At 43.5% G+C, this 15,631-nt stretch overlaps 1 pseudogene; it reads right to left on the bottom strand.

Moving 5' to 3' along the window:
• Positions 1-1,067: 1,067 nt before the first annotated feature.
• LOC122679861 overlaps positions 1,068-15,631 on the bottom strand; it is a 50,387-nt pseudogene continuing 35,823 nt past the window's right edge.

Below are 15,631 nucleotides of genomic sequence, written 5' to 3'. Positions count from 1 at the left end.
TCTACAAGGCCAAGTGTTTTCCTCCCTACGAGCCGCCATAGATGAAGATATAACTCGCATAGAAGAATCAATCAGCCACTTAGAGAAGTCTCTGACTTCCTTGTCTGAGGTGGTCTTGCAGAATAGGAGAGGATTAGACTTGATTTTTCTCCAACAGGGTGGGGTCTGCGCGGCTCTGGGAGGAGAATGTTGTTTCTATGCAGACCATACAGGAGTGGTAAGAGAATCTATGGCAAAAGTGAGAGAAGGGCTGGCGCAACAAAAGAGGGAAAGGGAGGCCCAACAGGGATGGTTTGAGTCTTGGTTTCAACGCTCCCCCTGGCTGACCACCTTAGTTTCCACCCTCCTGGGCCTGCTTATAGTGCTATTATTAATACTTACATTTGGCCCTTGTATTTTAAACCGGCTAATGTCATTTATTAAAGAACGTCTAAATACCATTCAGAGTATGGTATTGAGGCAGCAATATCAGATGGTAGCCCAGGATGAAGAGAAAGATTCCTCTACAGGAACAACAAGACAGGGGGAATGTGAAGCTGCCAGGGTTAATACCATGACGGGCGGCCTGGACCTAAGTTTTAGCTTCCCCCGAAATGGTAAGATTCCCTACCCCCATCAAGTAACCTGGAGCCAGCCAATCAATATGCGCCCAGTAAGAACAAAGGGAGAGCTGAAAAGCCCGCAAACGCCCAGGTTTGAAAAAAGCCCGCGAAAGTCTGTACCAATAGAATTGCTTTGCAAACATGTAACCAATCCGCTTAAGCCAGCTACTAACCACTTTTGCATATCTTATAAATTTGTGTAACAAGCTTGAGCTCGGCGCTTTCTGACCCTGCACCACTGTGATGTTTGTGGCAGAAAGCCCTGGCTCGAGGCAGTAATAAACTTCCCTTTTTTGCGAGTTGCATTGTCTTGGAAACCTTCTCTCTCTTCCCGCTCGGGGATTCGGACATCGGGCATAACAATTTCATTTTGAGCAATGTCCATATAACACATATAACTCTATGAGGAGGAAAACTCTCCTCCCCAACACTCAGCTGAAGCAGGTTCACCTCTATTACCTGGAGCAGATCTGGAGTCATGGCTGTCCTCACCATCTGACAGGAAGCCTAAAGTGGAGAAAACCAACACACAGAATGACCCTCCCCAACCCATTGGACCTGTGTTAAGGCTGAGAAGGGACAGGCCTGGCTCCTGCAGTGTAGACAGAGGCTGGGGGCTCACGGGGCTGTGAGAGGCCATCCTGCCACTTTGAAGGAGCCACCTCTGTGAGCCTGGGGCACGAGTGGAGTCTGCTGACGCTGAGAAGATGTGCACAGCCAGTGGGTGGTGACAACCAGGGTTCCCAGGAGGGCAGGCAGAGACACCCACCTGGGCTGCCCAGAAGACCCTCCTTCTGAGTCACAAGGTAATCGAGCTCCTGATACACAGCTTCAGAAAGAGCATCTTCATAGGTGGATAAGGCTAAGAGATGCCCCAGCAGGTCAGAGATGTTGTCCCAGACACCCCGATCCAGCAGACCCACCCTTCATCTCCCCTGTGCTCACACGGGGGCTGCCTGAACCTTGGCATTGTCTCCCACTCCGTGTACCATTTCAGCACCTTCTCCCCTGTCTGACCTGAATCCACAGTTCAGCCCCAACTCTTTTTGGTCTCATAAGAGAGGCCATGACTTATGAGAGTTCACACCCCAGTCCTCTGTCTATTCAACCCTTAAAGCTTAGCACGGAGCACATGGAGTTCTGCAGACTCAGAACAGAGACCGGGCCCAGGCTCCCCTCCTCACACCTGCCCCATCTCCTGCCTGCACACATGCTCCCTGGTCCCCAGTTCCCCCTGCAGCCCACCTCTGCGCTCTGCTCTCCATCTGAGCACCTGAGTCACCAGGACGATGAGGACCAGGAAGAGAAGGGCCCCCAGGATGAGGAAGAAGACCCAAGGCAGGGAGAAGATGCCAGGGAGAGGATTCGAGGCTGGTCTGGTCCCTAAGGAGAACAGGCAAGAGGGCTGGAGAAGGTCCTAGGCACAGAGAAACCCCCTGTGCCAGCATTTCAAGGGAGCTCCGGACAATGGCATCCCAGCCTCAGACCCAAGTGCACTGACAGTGACTGGGGTTCTCCGAGTCTTGTCCTGAGACAAGTCAACTCCACTCCAGGGGAGGCAGAGCCGGGGATTGTCAGGGAGCTGCCCTGCAGAGACAGCCTCTGAGGACCCGGCTCATCTCTTCTCCTTGGGCTTCAGGAGACAGAGCGTCAAACAGTCCTGGGACCCGCACCTCACTGATGAGGAGCAACACTCAGGGGCAGGTGGGAGAACCTTAGAATCTGCACCACCGGAACCAGACTCACCTGGACTCTGGGTATGAGAACCTTCTGGCCCTGGGAACCAAGGCAGGGGAGTTCCCCAAAGAAATGCCCCAGCTCCCCCACCAGCTGGGGCTCCTCAGGCTCTTTATTCTCCTGAGCTGTCAGAGAGCCCACAGAACAGGTCCCCAGTATTTGAGTATTCTCCCCTGCCCGTGGATGGATCACGGTACCTGCTGTAGTCAGGGGCAATGTTGTCCTTGCACCTAAAGAGAAAAACAGGCGTTTGGAGCAGGGTGATTGGCCAAAACAGAGGGCAGCCCATTTTCCCCTCCTGAGCCTGAAATCACCCCTCAGTCTCCACAACATCAGTATCCAGTCCTCCCAGCTCCCCTGTCCTAGATCAGAGCCCCAGCACCAGGATGGGATACAAACTCCCGAGCACACCCAGCTCAGCCTGCTACCCCCGTGCTGCCCCAGCTCACCCAGGATGGACCCCGAGCCCCTCACTCACCAGAGCACCTCACACCAGCATCCTCCTCGTGCTTGCAGTCGCTCTGCCCCCAGGGCTCCGCAGCACAGTCCCACAGGGAGGACTCCCGGCCCCCGCACCGCACCTCGTCCAGCCAGATGCTTCCATTTCCAGGGCCAAACCCCGCGGCCCGCACGGCTTCCAGGGCCGGGCCACAGCCCAGCTGCTGACACACCACCTCGGCCTCTGCCAGGCTCCAGGAGTCATCGCACACGGTGCCCCAGGAGCCGCTGTGCCAGACCTCCACCTGCCCTGAGCACTCACTGTCTCCTCCCCTGAGCCGGAGCTTCTCTCTGTCTGAAAAGGCAGCAGCCCCTCCTGTGACGCCCCTGGTGGGAGGAAGGAGCCCCTGGAGCCCTGGGCAGGGGCGGGGCTGATGTACCTGTGCAGGGGGCAGCAGCTGGACAGCTCTTGGCTCTTCTTTCTGCAAACAACAGGGAAACAGTGGATCAGGAACAGCTGGGGGTGGTCCGGTCCCCAAATAATATTATCTAAAGGTCCTTGGCTCAGTCCAAACAACAGGTGTAAACAGAGGCTCATTACTGGGCTGAGACATTCACTGCATCTTAGCACCAGTTGAAAGAACTTTATTTACTTGTTTATCAGTCTCCACATCCCATAACAAAAGCAAACAAACAGACACAGAGACACACAAACACACACACGCACATTTTGTAGACTCAATTTCAACTCATCCCTTAGATTGGAAAATATAAAATCACTCTAACAACACCCTACAGGGTTGGGACAGACACAGAAACAGACATAAGTCACCTGCACACGTGATGTAGGCTTCCTCCTTTGGAAAGCAAGAGTTGTAATTCCAAGGGTCAGAAGAACAGTGCCAGAAAGAGGTGTTAGTTTTCCGACACCGGATTCCATCTACCCGCTGGGGTCTAGAACCTTCCCTAAGAGCAACAGAAGAGCTGAGGGTTCCACTGTCCCCACAGCCAAGCTGTCTGCAGATCATGGACACAGTGATGTCATCCATGGGGCTGTGGCAGACACTGCCCCAGGTCCCGTTGTAGAAAACTTCCAGCCACCCAGCACACTGCTGGTCTTGCTCACCATCCTGAGGGCCAGGAACTCAGGTTGAAATAGGAGGAGACAGGACACAGTGAGCACTCCACTCAGTGCTCTGGGTTTTCCTCTCCTCAAGAAACTGTGGCCATAAATTCCTGATCCTGCTGAGGAGGAGATACTCACTAGGTGACAAGACTGAAGACAAGATTTGTCTCTAGTTCAACTGACTTTGTCCTTTAATATCTGTCTTTCTACTTCTACTACAATGATGTAGTGGATACAAACAGAGAGGAAGACCAACCTGGACTTCTATAGGGAGGGCAGCTGAATCATGATTCCTGAAAAAATCTCTAAAAGAGTATGTGAAAGGGAAGTGATGTGGATATTGGAGAGATGGGCAGAATAATGAACCACAATTGTCTAAGTCCTAATCCCTGGAAGCTGTGAATGTTACCTTTCATTTCAAAAGAGACTTGGCAGATATTTTTAAGACTAGAAACTTAGGACCTTGGGATGGTGATATTGGCCTGCAACATTATGCGTTAACCAAGTAAACCCAATGTAATCATATTTTTGGGCTTCCCTGGTGGCTCAGATGGTAAAGAATCTGTGACAATGCAGGAGCCCCAGGTTCAATCCCTGGGTTAGTAAGATCCCCTGCAGAAGGGAATGGCAACCTACCCCAGTACTCTTGCCTGGAGAATTCCATGGACGAGAGAACCTGGCAGGCTACAGTCCATGAGGTCACAAAGGGTCAGATATGACTGAGAAACTCAACATTCATACCCACAATCACATCCTTAGACCTACCATCTGCAAAACTGGTATTCTCTTTTTGACTGTGTTTAGAGAGAGATGAGACATGGAAGAAAGGTCAGAGGAGAGAATGTTGTCTGAAGAAGAAGAAAGAGGGCTCTGAGACAAGGAATGAGGCCACACTGAAGCCAAGAAAGGCTGGGAAAGGAGTCCTCCCCAGACACTCCAGGAGGAACTCAGCCCTGTGGACACTGGGATGTTGGTCCACAGAGACCCTCGTCAGACTCCTAGCATACGAAACTGAACAGAGTAAATCTGTGCTTTCATTACATCATCACCAGGATCTCCAGACTGTACTGCCACAGGGAACAGAGGAAAGAGCCCTGCTTTCACGTGGAAACTGTGAGAAATGGCTCTGCTAGGAAACACTGCTGGGAAGAAAGGACCAGAATCTCAGCTGCTGCAGGAGGAAGTGAAAGCACCCCCTCTTGACGTCTGCTGCAAAGACAGCCTCCATGGGAGGAAGCCTCCTTCTCTGGTCCTTTCAGCATCTCTCCCTCAGGGTTCAGACTCCCGTCCTCCAGGGCCCCACCCCTCCCCCAGCCTGTGGACAGTGTGGAGTGCTGACCTGAGCAGATGACCCCCGCGTCCTCCTTGTGTCTGCAGTCATGCTACCCCCAGCCTCGGGAAGGGCACCTCCACACGTAGGACTCCTTTCCTGTGCAGTTGAGGTCGTCCAGCCAGATGGATCCTGATCCCGCTCCGAAGTGAGCAGACCCCGTGGCATTGAGCGCGTCTCCACAGCCCAGCTGCCTGCACACCACGTGGGCATCGTCCAGGTCCCAGCCGTCATCACAGATGGTGCCCCAGGAGCCCTGGTCAAGGATCTCCACTCTCCCGGCGCAGGGACCGCCCCCGTCCACCAGGCGGAGCTGTCTGCTGTCTGAGGAGAGAGAAATGGGACAGTGGGCGTTGATCTGGGGAATGAAAAGGTCTTCTGTCCTGTGGGACCCTCACCTGAATAGTAGGGGGCGTTCTCCTCTGAGGCCGCAGCGCCTGCTACTTCAGACAGGGAGTCATTGCACTGGGGCAGCACCTGGGTCTGGTTTCCTGCAGAAACAGCAATAATCAAAGGGCTGGGAGGGCTGTAAGTTTTTTAACATATCCACAAAATTTTTACTGTCATATCCACTGAGAATTCAGATATATGTCTCCTTCTCTTGAAGCTCTGCTGGCCTTCGTGAATTCCTAGTAAGCAATAGAAGGGAGTGAAAGTAACATTGCTTGACTCTCAGCAGCAGGTCTGAAAACTCAGGCAGCTTCCTGTGTAATCACTTAGGACTTTGCTTTAAGGCAAGTCTGCCCTGTTAAGGTTCTGTCCTGCAGAGACTGTCTCGTGCAGGTCTCTGGTCACTCAGTTCAACCCAGCTGCCAGGCTTGTTCATGAACCATCCTGGATTCCCAGCCCAGTTGTTTCCTCAGATGATGTCAGCCCCAGCTGATACTGGGCTGCAACCTGATAAGACTCCAAGACAAATACAAATCTGAGCACATCTCTAATTCTTTATGCAGGAAATTGTGAGAAAAGATTAAAAGGAGTTTTAGGCTGGTAAATTTTGAGGGAAATTCTGTTATGCAACAATAGTAACTAAACACTTAAACTTACTATATCACTAAGAATTTATGTAGACAAATGAAGTGTTTGTACTGTTTTCAAAAGGACTTGTATATGCATATGCATAGCATCTTTATCCATAATGACTCAAATTTGGGGTGCCACCTAAAACTGGTGACATTGCTTTTGGAACAAAGTAACAGGCAGAAGCTAGATGGGGTGGAGGAGATTATTAGCAGAAACCTGATGGGCTTGGGCAATGCTGTCGATTAGAACTGAAAGGAAGTGAGGAAACACCACTGGGGCTGAAGGAAAAATGGATGGTGATCTGTGTTATGCAGAATAAAATGGTCGCTTTAAGTGACTAGATTTTAAAGTAGTTTTGTTTCATGGTAACAGTAACTAGAAAACACTCTCAGCCTCAGTAACTCAGTAGTGAAGCAGCAAAACCAATCATTAAATACTTAGAAGATGTGAATGGTGTGATTACAAAATAGAGTATGCCCTGCCACGTCAGTAAACAAGAATGTCATAGCCATCACCAATTTGGGGCCTCCAAATGTGAATCTCTGCGCCTGGAGGACACCATGAAGGAAGCCCCAAAAGAAGAACAATGCCTGTGATCCAGCAGCTGTCAGCTGCCTGCCTCGACTGCCTACAGTGAGCAGTGATCAGAGAACTAAGGATGTAATAAAATCAAGAAGCTGGATCCTGGCCCCAGATAGCTGAGATGCACATAAAAAGAATGAATTCAGTGAGCCTGGCTGCTTGCATCTTCCCATGTATAGAAGAGTGCTAAGTTATCTGATTTTCCTTAATTAACAATAATCTTTGATGTTCATACTACCCACCTCCTTTGTTGCAACTTCGATATAACCTGACTCCTTCCCCACTTCCTTGGAGCAGTTTCTCAAGGCTGCTTGACATGCTGTCCCCCAGGCTCAAAGTCTTGAGAATTCCCACCAAATAGAACATAACTCTTAACTTCTAGGTTGTGACTATTTTTTAAGTTAACACATTTAACAAACATACATCTCAAAATTACAGAATACACCTTATTCCAAGCACTTACAGACCATTTACTAGGGCTTATCATATACAAAAAGTCGGATCCAAAAAAATTTTTAAGGGCTAAAATCATTTTTAAAAAAATATTTTTTTTACTAAAGTAGAATTAAGCTAAAAACAAAAGACAGATAGTAAAACCTTCTTTCCTGAGGTATAATATTCACACAATAAAATATATTGAGCATGTTTTCATAAGTTTTGACAATCACATGTGCCAGTGTAACCACTACCACAATTAAAACTCAGAATATATAGGATTACCCCAAAAGCTCCTACATGCTTTTTGCAACCAATAAAAGCCCAACAAACGCAGACCCAGGCAAATACTGATCCATCTTCTATCACAGTGTTACCAAATCCAAGCTCACTCTGCTCACCGCACAACAAAACAATGAATCCAAGAGACGAGCAGTTGAGGCAAGGAAGAGACTTTAATGGAGAAGACAGTTGAGGGATGGATGTAAGGCTTGCACCTCAAAATAACCATCTTGTCAGGGCTTGGTTGTCAGGTTCTTTTATGGATCAGAGATGAAGGATAGATGAGGAAACAATGTAAAAAGACTATTCAACCCTTGCAAATGTCCCCTAGAATGGCTGTCCTCAGGCAGGGGAATGTATTAGTTTCATTTCCTTACAGTCCTTCAGTTCAGTTCAGTTTAGTTGATCAGTCATGTCCGACCCTTTGCGACCCCATGGACTGCATCTCTCTGGGCCTCCCTGTTCATCACCAGCTCCTGGAGTTCACCCAAATTCATGTCCGTTGAATCGGTGATGACATCCAACCATCTCATCTTCTGTCGCCCCCTTCTCCTCGCACCTTCCATCTTTCTCAACATCAGGGTCTTTTCCAATGAGTCAGTTCTTCACGTCAGGTAGTCAAAGTATTGGAGTTTTAGCTTTAGCATCAGTCCTTCCAATGAATGCTCAGGACTGATTTCCTTTAGGATGAACTTGTTGGATCTTCTTGCAGTCCAAGGGACTCTCAAGAGTCTTCTCCAACACTACAGTTCAAAAGGATCAATTCTTCAGCACTCAGCTTTCTTTATAGTCCAACTCTCACATCCATACATGACTACTGGAAAAACTATAGCTTTGACTAGATGGACCTTTGTTAGCAAAGTAACTTCTCTGTTTTTTTATATGCTGTCTAGGTTGGTCATAACTTTTCTTCCAAGGAGCAAGCAGCTTCTAATTTCATGGCTGCAGTCACCATCTGCAGTGATTTTGGAGCCCCCCAAAATAAAGTCTGTCACTGTTTCCATTTTTTCCCGGTCTATTTGCCATGAAGTGATGGGACCAGATGCCATGATCTTAGTTTTCTGAATGCTGAGTTTTAAGCCAACTTTTTCGCTCTCCTCTTTCACTTTCATCAAGAGGCTCTTTAGCTCTTCTTCACTTTCTGCCGTAAGGGTGGTGTCATCTGCATATCTGAGGTTATTGATATTTCTCCCGGCAATCTTGATTCCAGCTTGTGCTTCATCCAGCCCAGCGTTTCTTTACAGGTGGGCAATTCAGGTTATCTCCCTGACAGGCCATCATGTAGGTTTACAATAACAAAAAAGAGTTAAAGTCACAGAAGAGTCAGTGTAAATTTAAAACTAGCCCTTCCAGGTTACAACAATAGATTAATTGTGTTTTCTAGGATTTAATAAAATCATACAATAGGTAATCCCTTTCACATGGCTTCTTTCAGTTAGCATGCACTGAGATTTTCTGTGTAGTTGGATTTATGAGTAGTTTATTCTTTGTATTGTTTAAACCCTTACATTGTTGAATATGCCATAATTTGTTTTCCATTCTTTCTCTAAAGAAAATTAGAGTGGTATATTTTTTTAAATAAAAATATTCTGACTTTTCTAGCTTAAATTTTTTATGGACATATCTTTTCATTTCTCTTGGGTAATAGAAATTTTGAGTAACATAAAGTTGTCTAAGAGCCGTTTTCTTATACATTATTATCATCAGTATATGAAGGTTCTAGTGAATCAATATCCTTCTCCAAACTTGGAATTGTCAGTCTTCTTAACTCTAGCCATTCTAGTTTGTGAATTTATATCTCATGTTTTAATTTGAATTTCCTTAATAACTAGAGATATTGAGTATCTTTTCATTTATTTATTGGCCATTTGTATATCATCTTTGGGGAACTGTCTTTATTAATCTTTTGCCCACATTTAAACTGGGTATTTCTTATTTTTTTGTTATAAATTTTTCACTTAGGATACAAGTCCTCTGTTAGATATATTTATTGCAATTAATTTCTTCCTATCAGTTGAATGTCTTTTCATTTTATTAATGTTTCCTTTCAAAAAGAAAAATATTTTAATTTTGATGAAAATCACTTCTCGTTTTTTTAACAATTACTGCCTTATGTGCCTTAGGAAATGTTTGCCTTCTCCAGGATCATGGTAATTTTTCTTAAATTTTCTCCTACAGGTTTTATAATTGAATTTGATATGGGAATAGCCATTTATTGGAGCTACTTTGATGGATTGGGGGTTTTCTGCAGAGTGAAGATGGGGAGAATGGGACTTAACAATGTGAAATAAGGATAGCAGTTCATTTTCTCCCATGCAGATATTCAGTTAGCAGATTATTTTTTGAAGATATTATATTTTTCCTTTTGAAATATCTTTGTGTCTTTGTAGAATTTCAACTTAATATGAATTTGGATTTCTATTGCTGAAATTTTATGTTCTGTTGATCTATTTAGCTATCCGTATTCAATGACCACATTGCTCTGAATACATTGCAGGAAACTTGAAGTTAGTTTGCTTCTATTTTTGCCCTTCTTTTTCAAAATTGTTTTGTCCATTCTAGGTCCTTCACATTTAAATATATAGTTTAGAATTGAGTTATAAAGTTCTACAAAAATATTGCTTGGATTTTAATTAAGATTAGATTGATCGTATAGATCAGCTGAAGAGAATTGACAACCCTCTTATGTTTTCAAATCCATGAACCTGGTATACATCTTTATTTTTTTAGATGCTCTGTGACTTTCAATGTAAAGTCCTTTAAATATTTTGTTAAGTTTCTTCCTACATATTTAACAGTCTTCATACTATGATAAAGGGAGTCAGATGACTGAGACGGTAAAGAGTCTGCCTGCAATGCGGGAGACATGGTTCAATCCCTGGGTTAGGAAGACACCCTGGAGAAGGAAATGGCAACCCACTGCAGTACTCTTGCCTGGAAAATCCCATGGACAGAGGGTCCTGGTAGGTTACAGTCCATGGGGTCACAGAGAGTCAGACATGACTGAGTGACTTCACTTTTTTATACTATGTTAAGTGGAATTTTTACAAATTTTCCCTATATTTTGCTACTGTAAAAAAAATACCACTTATGTTTGCTTTATGCTTCATTGATCATTCTTGAAGACAGTCTGTGTACATGGATAAACTGTATATAAGTCATCAATCTGTGGCCCTAAGAAATGTGAACAAGCTATCCTGCATGTGACCAGTAGAGTTTCAAATTTTAAACAGCACGTTACATTCATTTAGTTATTCCACTTTATTCAATAATTTTTCTGCTAATTCTATGATTCTTCATCTTTGATTTTTTTACATTTTAATTATAGTGTTTCTGAGAGAAGGTCTTTTGCATTCGGATTATAGGGTGACCTATTAGCTTTATCAACCTGAATTTTCAAGCCTCTCCCCAAGTTAGAAAAGTTCACAGCTATTATTCATTTAAATACACTTTCTCCCACCCTCTCTCTCTCTTCTCCTAGACCCCCAATTATTTTAATAATATTTGTATGTCAGATGGAGACCTATGAATCACATAAGATATCTTTGTTCTTTTTTACTCATTCAATTGGTTCTCCACTGACTGATTATTTCAAAGGTTATATCCTGTAGCCAATGATTCTATCTTGAATTTCATCTACTCTGTTGTAGATGCTCTCTATTGCATTTTTCCGTTTAATTTATTAAATTCTTCAGCACCAGAATTTCTATTTCATTCTTTTTATAACTTCTCTTTATTAAATTTCTCATTTTGTTCATCTATTATTTCCCTGGTTAATTGAATTGTCTTTCTGTCTTTTCTTGTAGTTCATTCAGTTTCCTCAAAACAGCTGTGTTGGATTCTTTAGGAGCTAGATCACAAAGTTTTATGTCATTGACATGTGTATCTTTGTCAGTTTTGCAAATTGATGACATCTTTCCTTGATTCTTCAAGTTCCTTGCAATTTTGCCCTGCTGCTTTTGCTTTAAATGTAGAAGACACCCCATCAAATCTTTACTAATTACCTTAAGGGAGTGTGTACTCTTCTCTGACCTTATATAGACTCACTTGCTCTACATTTCTTGTTCCTTCTTGTAACAGAAACAAGCTTTTATGCCTTCTCTGGTGCTTATAACTCACCAGGCAGTTGGAAACCTCTCTTCTGTTTTGCAGAATGTTGTGCTACATCTCAAGTCTGTGGTTATCTCTTTGTCCACAGACCCTAGTCTATTTTTTCGAGATCACTCCATTTACTGGAGTTTGCTCTCATTTCTACACTTGGGAACATACAAAAGCAGCTGTCAGAACGGTGACAGTAAGTATGAGTTTAGAACTCAGGGAATTGTAGTATCCACGGGCCTAGGGAGGGAGACTTTTGTTGACATTCTCCTAGAGGCTGATGGATGGGCTTCCTGCTTAAGCCCTGAGCATAGTCAGTACGAGTTGCATCCCTTTTACTCCGTTGGACATTTCTAATGACCTTTCATGTTTCCTCTCTCCCCACAGTCAAGGAGGTTCAACCTCAGAACTCTGGGTTTTGCTGGAGAGAAATTGGTTTCCCCGGCAGTGTTGAGTGGGCACTAGCTCACTGTTCTCCTTTTCCCCCATTGGAGAGGCCCCACTGGATAGTTCAAATTTATGCTGTGTCACCTTGGAGTGAGGGGCAGCACTGGCAAAATTCTTTAATCCTCTCCAATCATTCAAACTTTTATTTTGGCTTCAACAGAGTACTGAAATCTCCCCTCAGGAATCCTGGACTTCTAACAATTTTCCTAGGTGTCTAACCAAGTCAGCACTCACCAGGTTTTTCCAGATTTTGCAAGACCATAGCCCAGGGGGTTGGGACAGGTTCACTAGCTTCTGCTGAGTCCAGTCTGTACCAACGTCTGTCTGCTTATTACTGGATGCCCAGGTGGGTGATCATCCTCATATTGGATCCCACAACTTTCACAGAAGCTCTTTTAATCATGGATGTATGGTTAATTACTTGTTATAAAGAGAAGCAAATAGGAGGGATATCTTATGCCACCGTGATGCTGACATCATTTCCTCTTTACCAAGACTTAAACATTTAGCTAAAGTGAAAATTCTTTGAATAGTACCAGTTTAACTGACACAAGAACCAACAGAAAATCTGAATAATTCTGATTTATTAAAAAATACAGAATTTGTATTTAAATTTTCCTACTATGAAACCAAAAGAAAACAACTTCAGGTTCAGATGTATTTCAGAAAAAAAACCGTTAATAATAACTTGTGAAATCAGAATTTCCTGAATTTGAATAATGTCTTTGTACTTAAGAAATACACGCTGAGATATCTGATAAAGGAATCTGATGGGTATGGTAATTCTCATATGGTTCAGCAGGGGGAAAAAAACCCTGACTGAGGTATATACTTATTTCTTATACATCACTCTCCATGATTATACTTAAATAGCCATGTTTACTTAACAAATGTATTTTCCTTAATGTTTCTTGCCCCCGATCTGAAAAATGAACAAATAACAATGGAACCTGTATTTCATTGTGAAACTTCTAACATCTGAAGCTAGTTTTCCCTCACTCTCTGCTCTTGAGAACATTTCACTCCACGAGCATCCTAGGTACCAGTAGCCCTTCTCTCTCTTACCTGAGCAGATCACAGAGGCCATGTTTCCATGGGAACAGCCAGGACCACCCAGGGCAGTCACAGGGCATTTCCACAGGAAGGACTATGCTGGAGTCCAGCCCCAGCGGGTCCAGAAGTACCCAAGGGATGAGTGGCATTGGTGGGGAAGAGGACAGACACACACAGAAGGTTGCATGGAAGAAAAAGCTTTTTTATTTTTAGGACAGCTCAGGTTTTATAGAACGAACGTTACCTCCCCCTTAAGTCACCACATATTACATCAGATATTGGTTTCCTGCTTCTGTCAATATTTTTCTTTCCCATGTTTTTCCCCTATGCATTCATTTGGAACATTTCTGATTACAGGGGTTTTTTCTTAAATGTCCCGCACATTAGTCTTCTTGCCTCAATGGCCTAACATTTTCACTCTAACAAAAACAATGTTCCACAAATTTCAGGTATAGTATGAATTCTTTAGACAATAAAAGAATACATGGGAAGGGCTACGCAAACATGTTTGACATTTCTGAGAATGGTACCATGTGAAAACTCTGATATTTTTCTTTACCTAAAATTACAAAGTCTACAGTGATTAACTATGAAGCAGCAAAACACCTCTGTTGACAGTGAGGTAATGACAGTGAAGCTGGTTGATATAAATCTTCTATTGAAACCCTATGTACCCCATTTCCTAACTCTACAAAAATACCCATAATCTTCCATGTTGTTTAAAAAAGGGGAAACAATGGACAAATAGCAGCAACAAAATAGCAATAATGAAAACCCTCTCAACCAAGGAGCAAGTAAACTGAAGCAGTATATCTACTTCTAAATCTAAATGTCTCTACTCTTTTCTATTCTAGAACATTATAATCTTTTAAGCAAGCAGCCAAACTATGCCTGTGGCCTTTTCCTTTTTGACTTGATGTTTATGGTGATGTCCTGAGCCAGAGCAATCATGAGCATTTCTAAATAGTCTTGGACTTTTCCAGGGAGGCCTTATTACTATATATTACATTTCCAAAAATTAATAGAAAGCCCAACAACAGTAAGACAGAAAGAGGAAAGAGACATACTGGGCCCCCGGGACAACCCCGAGGGGAAGAGCTGCCTTGCAGGTTCCTCTCTCATCCCGTGACCTTATCACAGTCTGGGTACATCCTGGTGATTCCTGAGGGGACATATAGGGCCCCCGGGGCAGCCCGTGTGAGGAAGAGCTGCCTTGCAGGTTCCTCTCTCGTCCCGTGACCTTGTCACGGACTGGATGCATCCCAGCGGCTCCTGACATCTCCCCCTTTTTTATTTTTTAGAAGAGCAGAATGGAGTTCCAGAGAGACCTCTTTGATGCTCTTGGTCAGGATCTTAACAATGCAAGGAAGTAGAAGAAATAAAATTATAACTATAAAAATAGATGCCACAATTTCTAAGACAGACGACAGTAGATTGTTGTGAGAGACAAAATCTGAAAGGCTAGGAAAAAAGTCATTGGCAGTTTGAGTGGTGGAAAAGTCAAGGTGAGATTGGCCTATGTCTTTGATTTTTTGATGGAGCTTGGTTAAATTTATACTAGTATCAGAACTGTTCTAAATCTCGACAATGTGATTGCGAACTTGATCCCAAGAATATGAAGAATCATTAAGTTTTAAAGGAGTAACACAAATCTATCTATATTTTGCATGACATTTAAGAGACAAATGGACACATAAAGCCTGAAGCTCAGTTTTTATATGTAATACAGCTTTTTTTTAAAGCATCTACTTTAGCTTTTAATTTTTTATCAATAGTTTTTTGAGTAGCAAGAGTAAGTGAAACGTTTATAGACAGATCATTAACATGCTGAGCGGTATGCACTTGCTGCGAAAGTGAAACTGTGGCAACAGTAACTGAAGCTATAGAGGCTATCAATGCAGAGATCCCTAAAATCAACAGTCTTATCAACCTACGAGGTTTAAGCAATTTTTTTACTTGCTGTAGAACTAGCAATCTATAATTATCATACCAAATACCCGTAATATTGACTGGTATCATAAGATAAGGAGGTCTTTTAAGAATAATAAAGGCTTGAATATTAAAAGAAGTTATACAGGTAGACAGTATGCATTGATCACAAGTAACTATTGTAGGTCTTCTAGTGTAATTAGGATATATTTGCAGTTTGTTGGAGTCATTAATATACACGAAAGCATAAGGTGATGGTATACAAGCCTGAATATAGTATAAGATAGTTTTATTGAGCCGAGTTGAAAGTATAGAGCTGGCTGTTGCCACAGCTCTATAAGTCAGGCTGCCAATGTACGTGTCCGTCCGTCTGTTATGTTAACATAGGAGGGAATAAGGCATTGTGGTGCCATCTAGAGGCAGTCACTGGCCAGGGCACCGTTGAATTTTTTCAATTTATAAATCTGTTGGTGTAATTTTTAATAGTTTTAGGATCAGATTTAGGATTTGGATTATTCTAATCATTTATTGCAACATTTTTACCTCCAG

The sequence above is a fragment of the Cervus elaphus genome, chromosome 22, assembly GCF_910594005.1.
Source record: "Cervus elaphus chromosome 22, mCerEla1.1, whole genome shotgun sequence".
NCBI lineage: Eukaryota > Metazoa > Chordata > Mammalia > Artiodactyla > Cervidae > Cervus > Cervus elaphus.
Note: the sequence above shows the minus strand (reverse complement) of the source record. Positions and strands in the feature narration are given on the sequence as shown.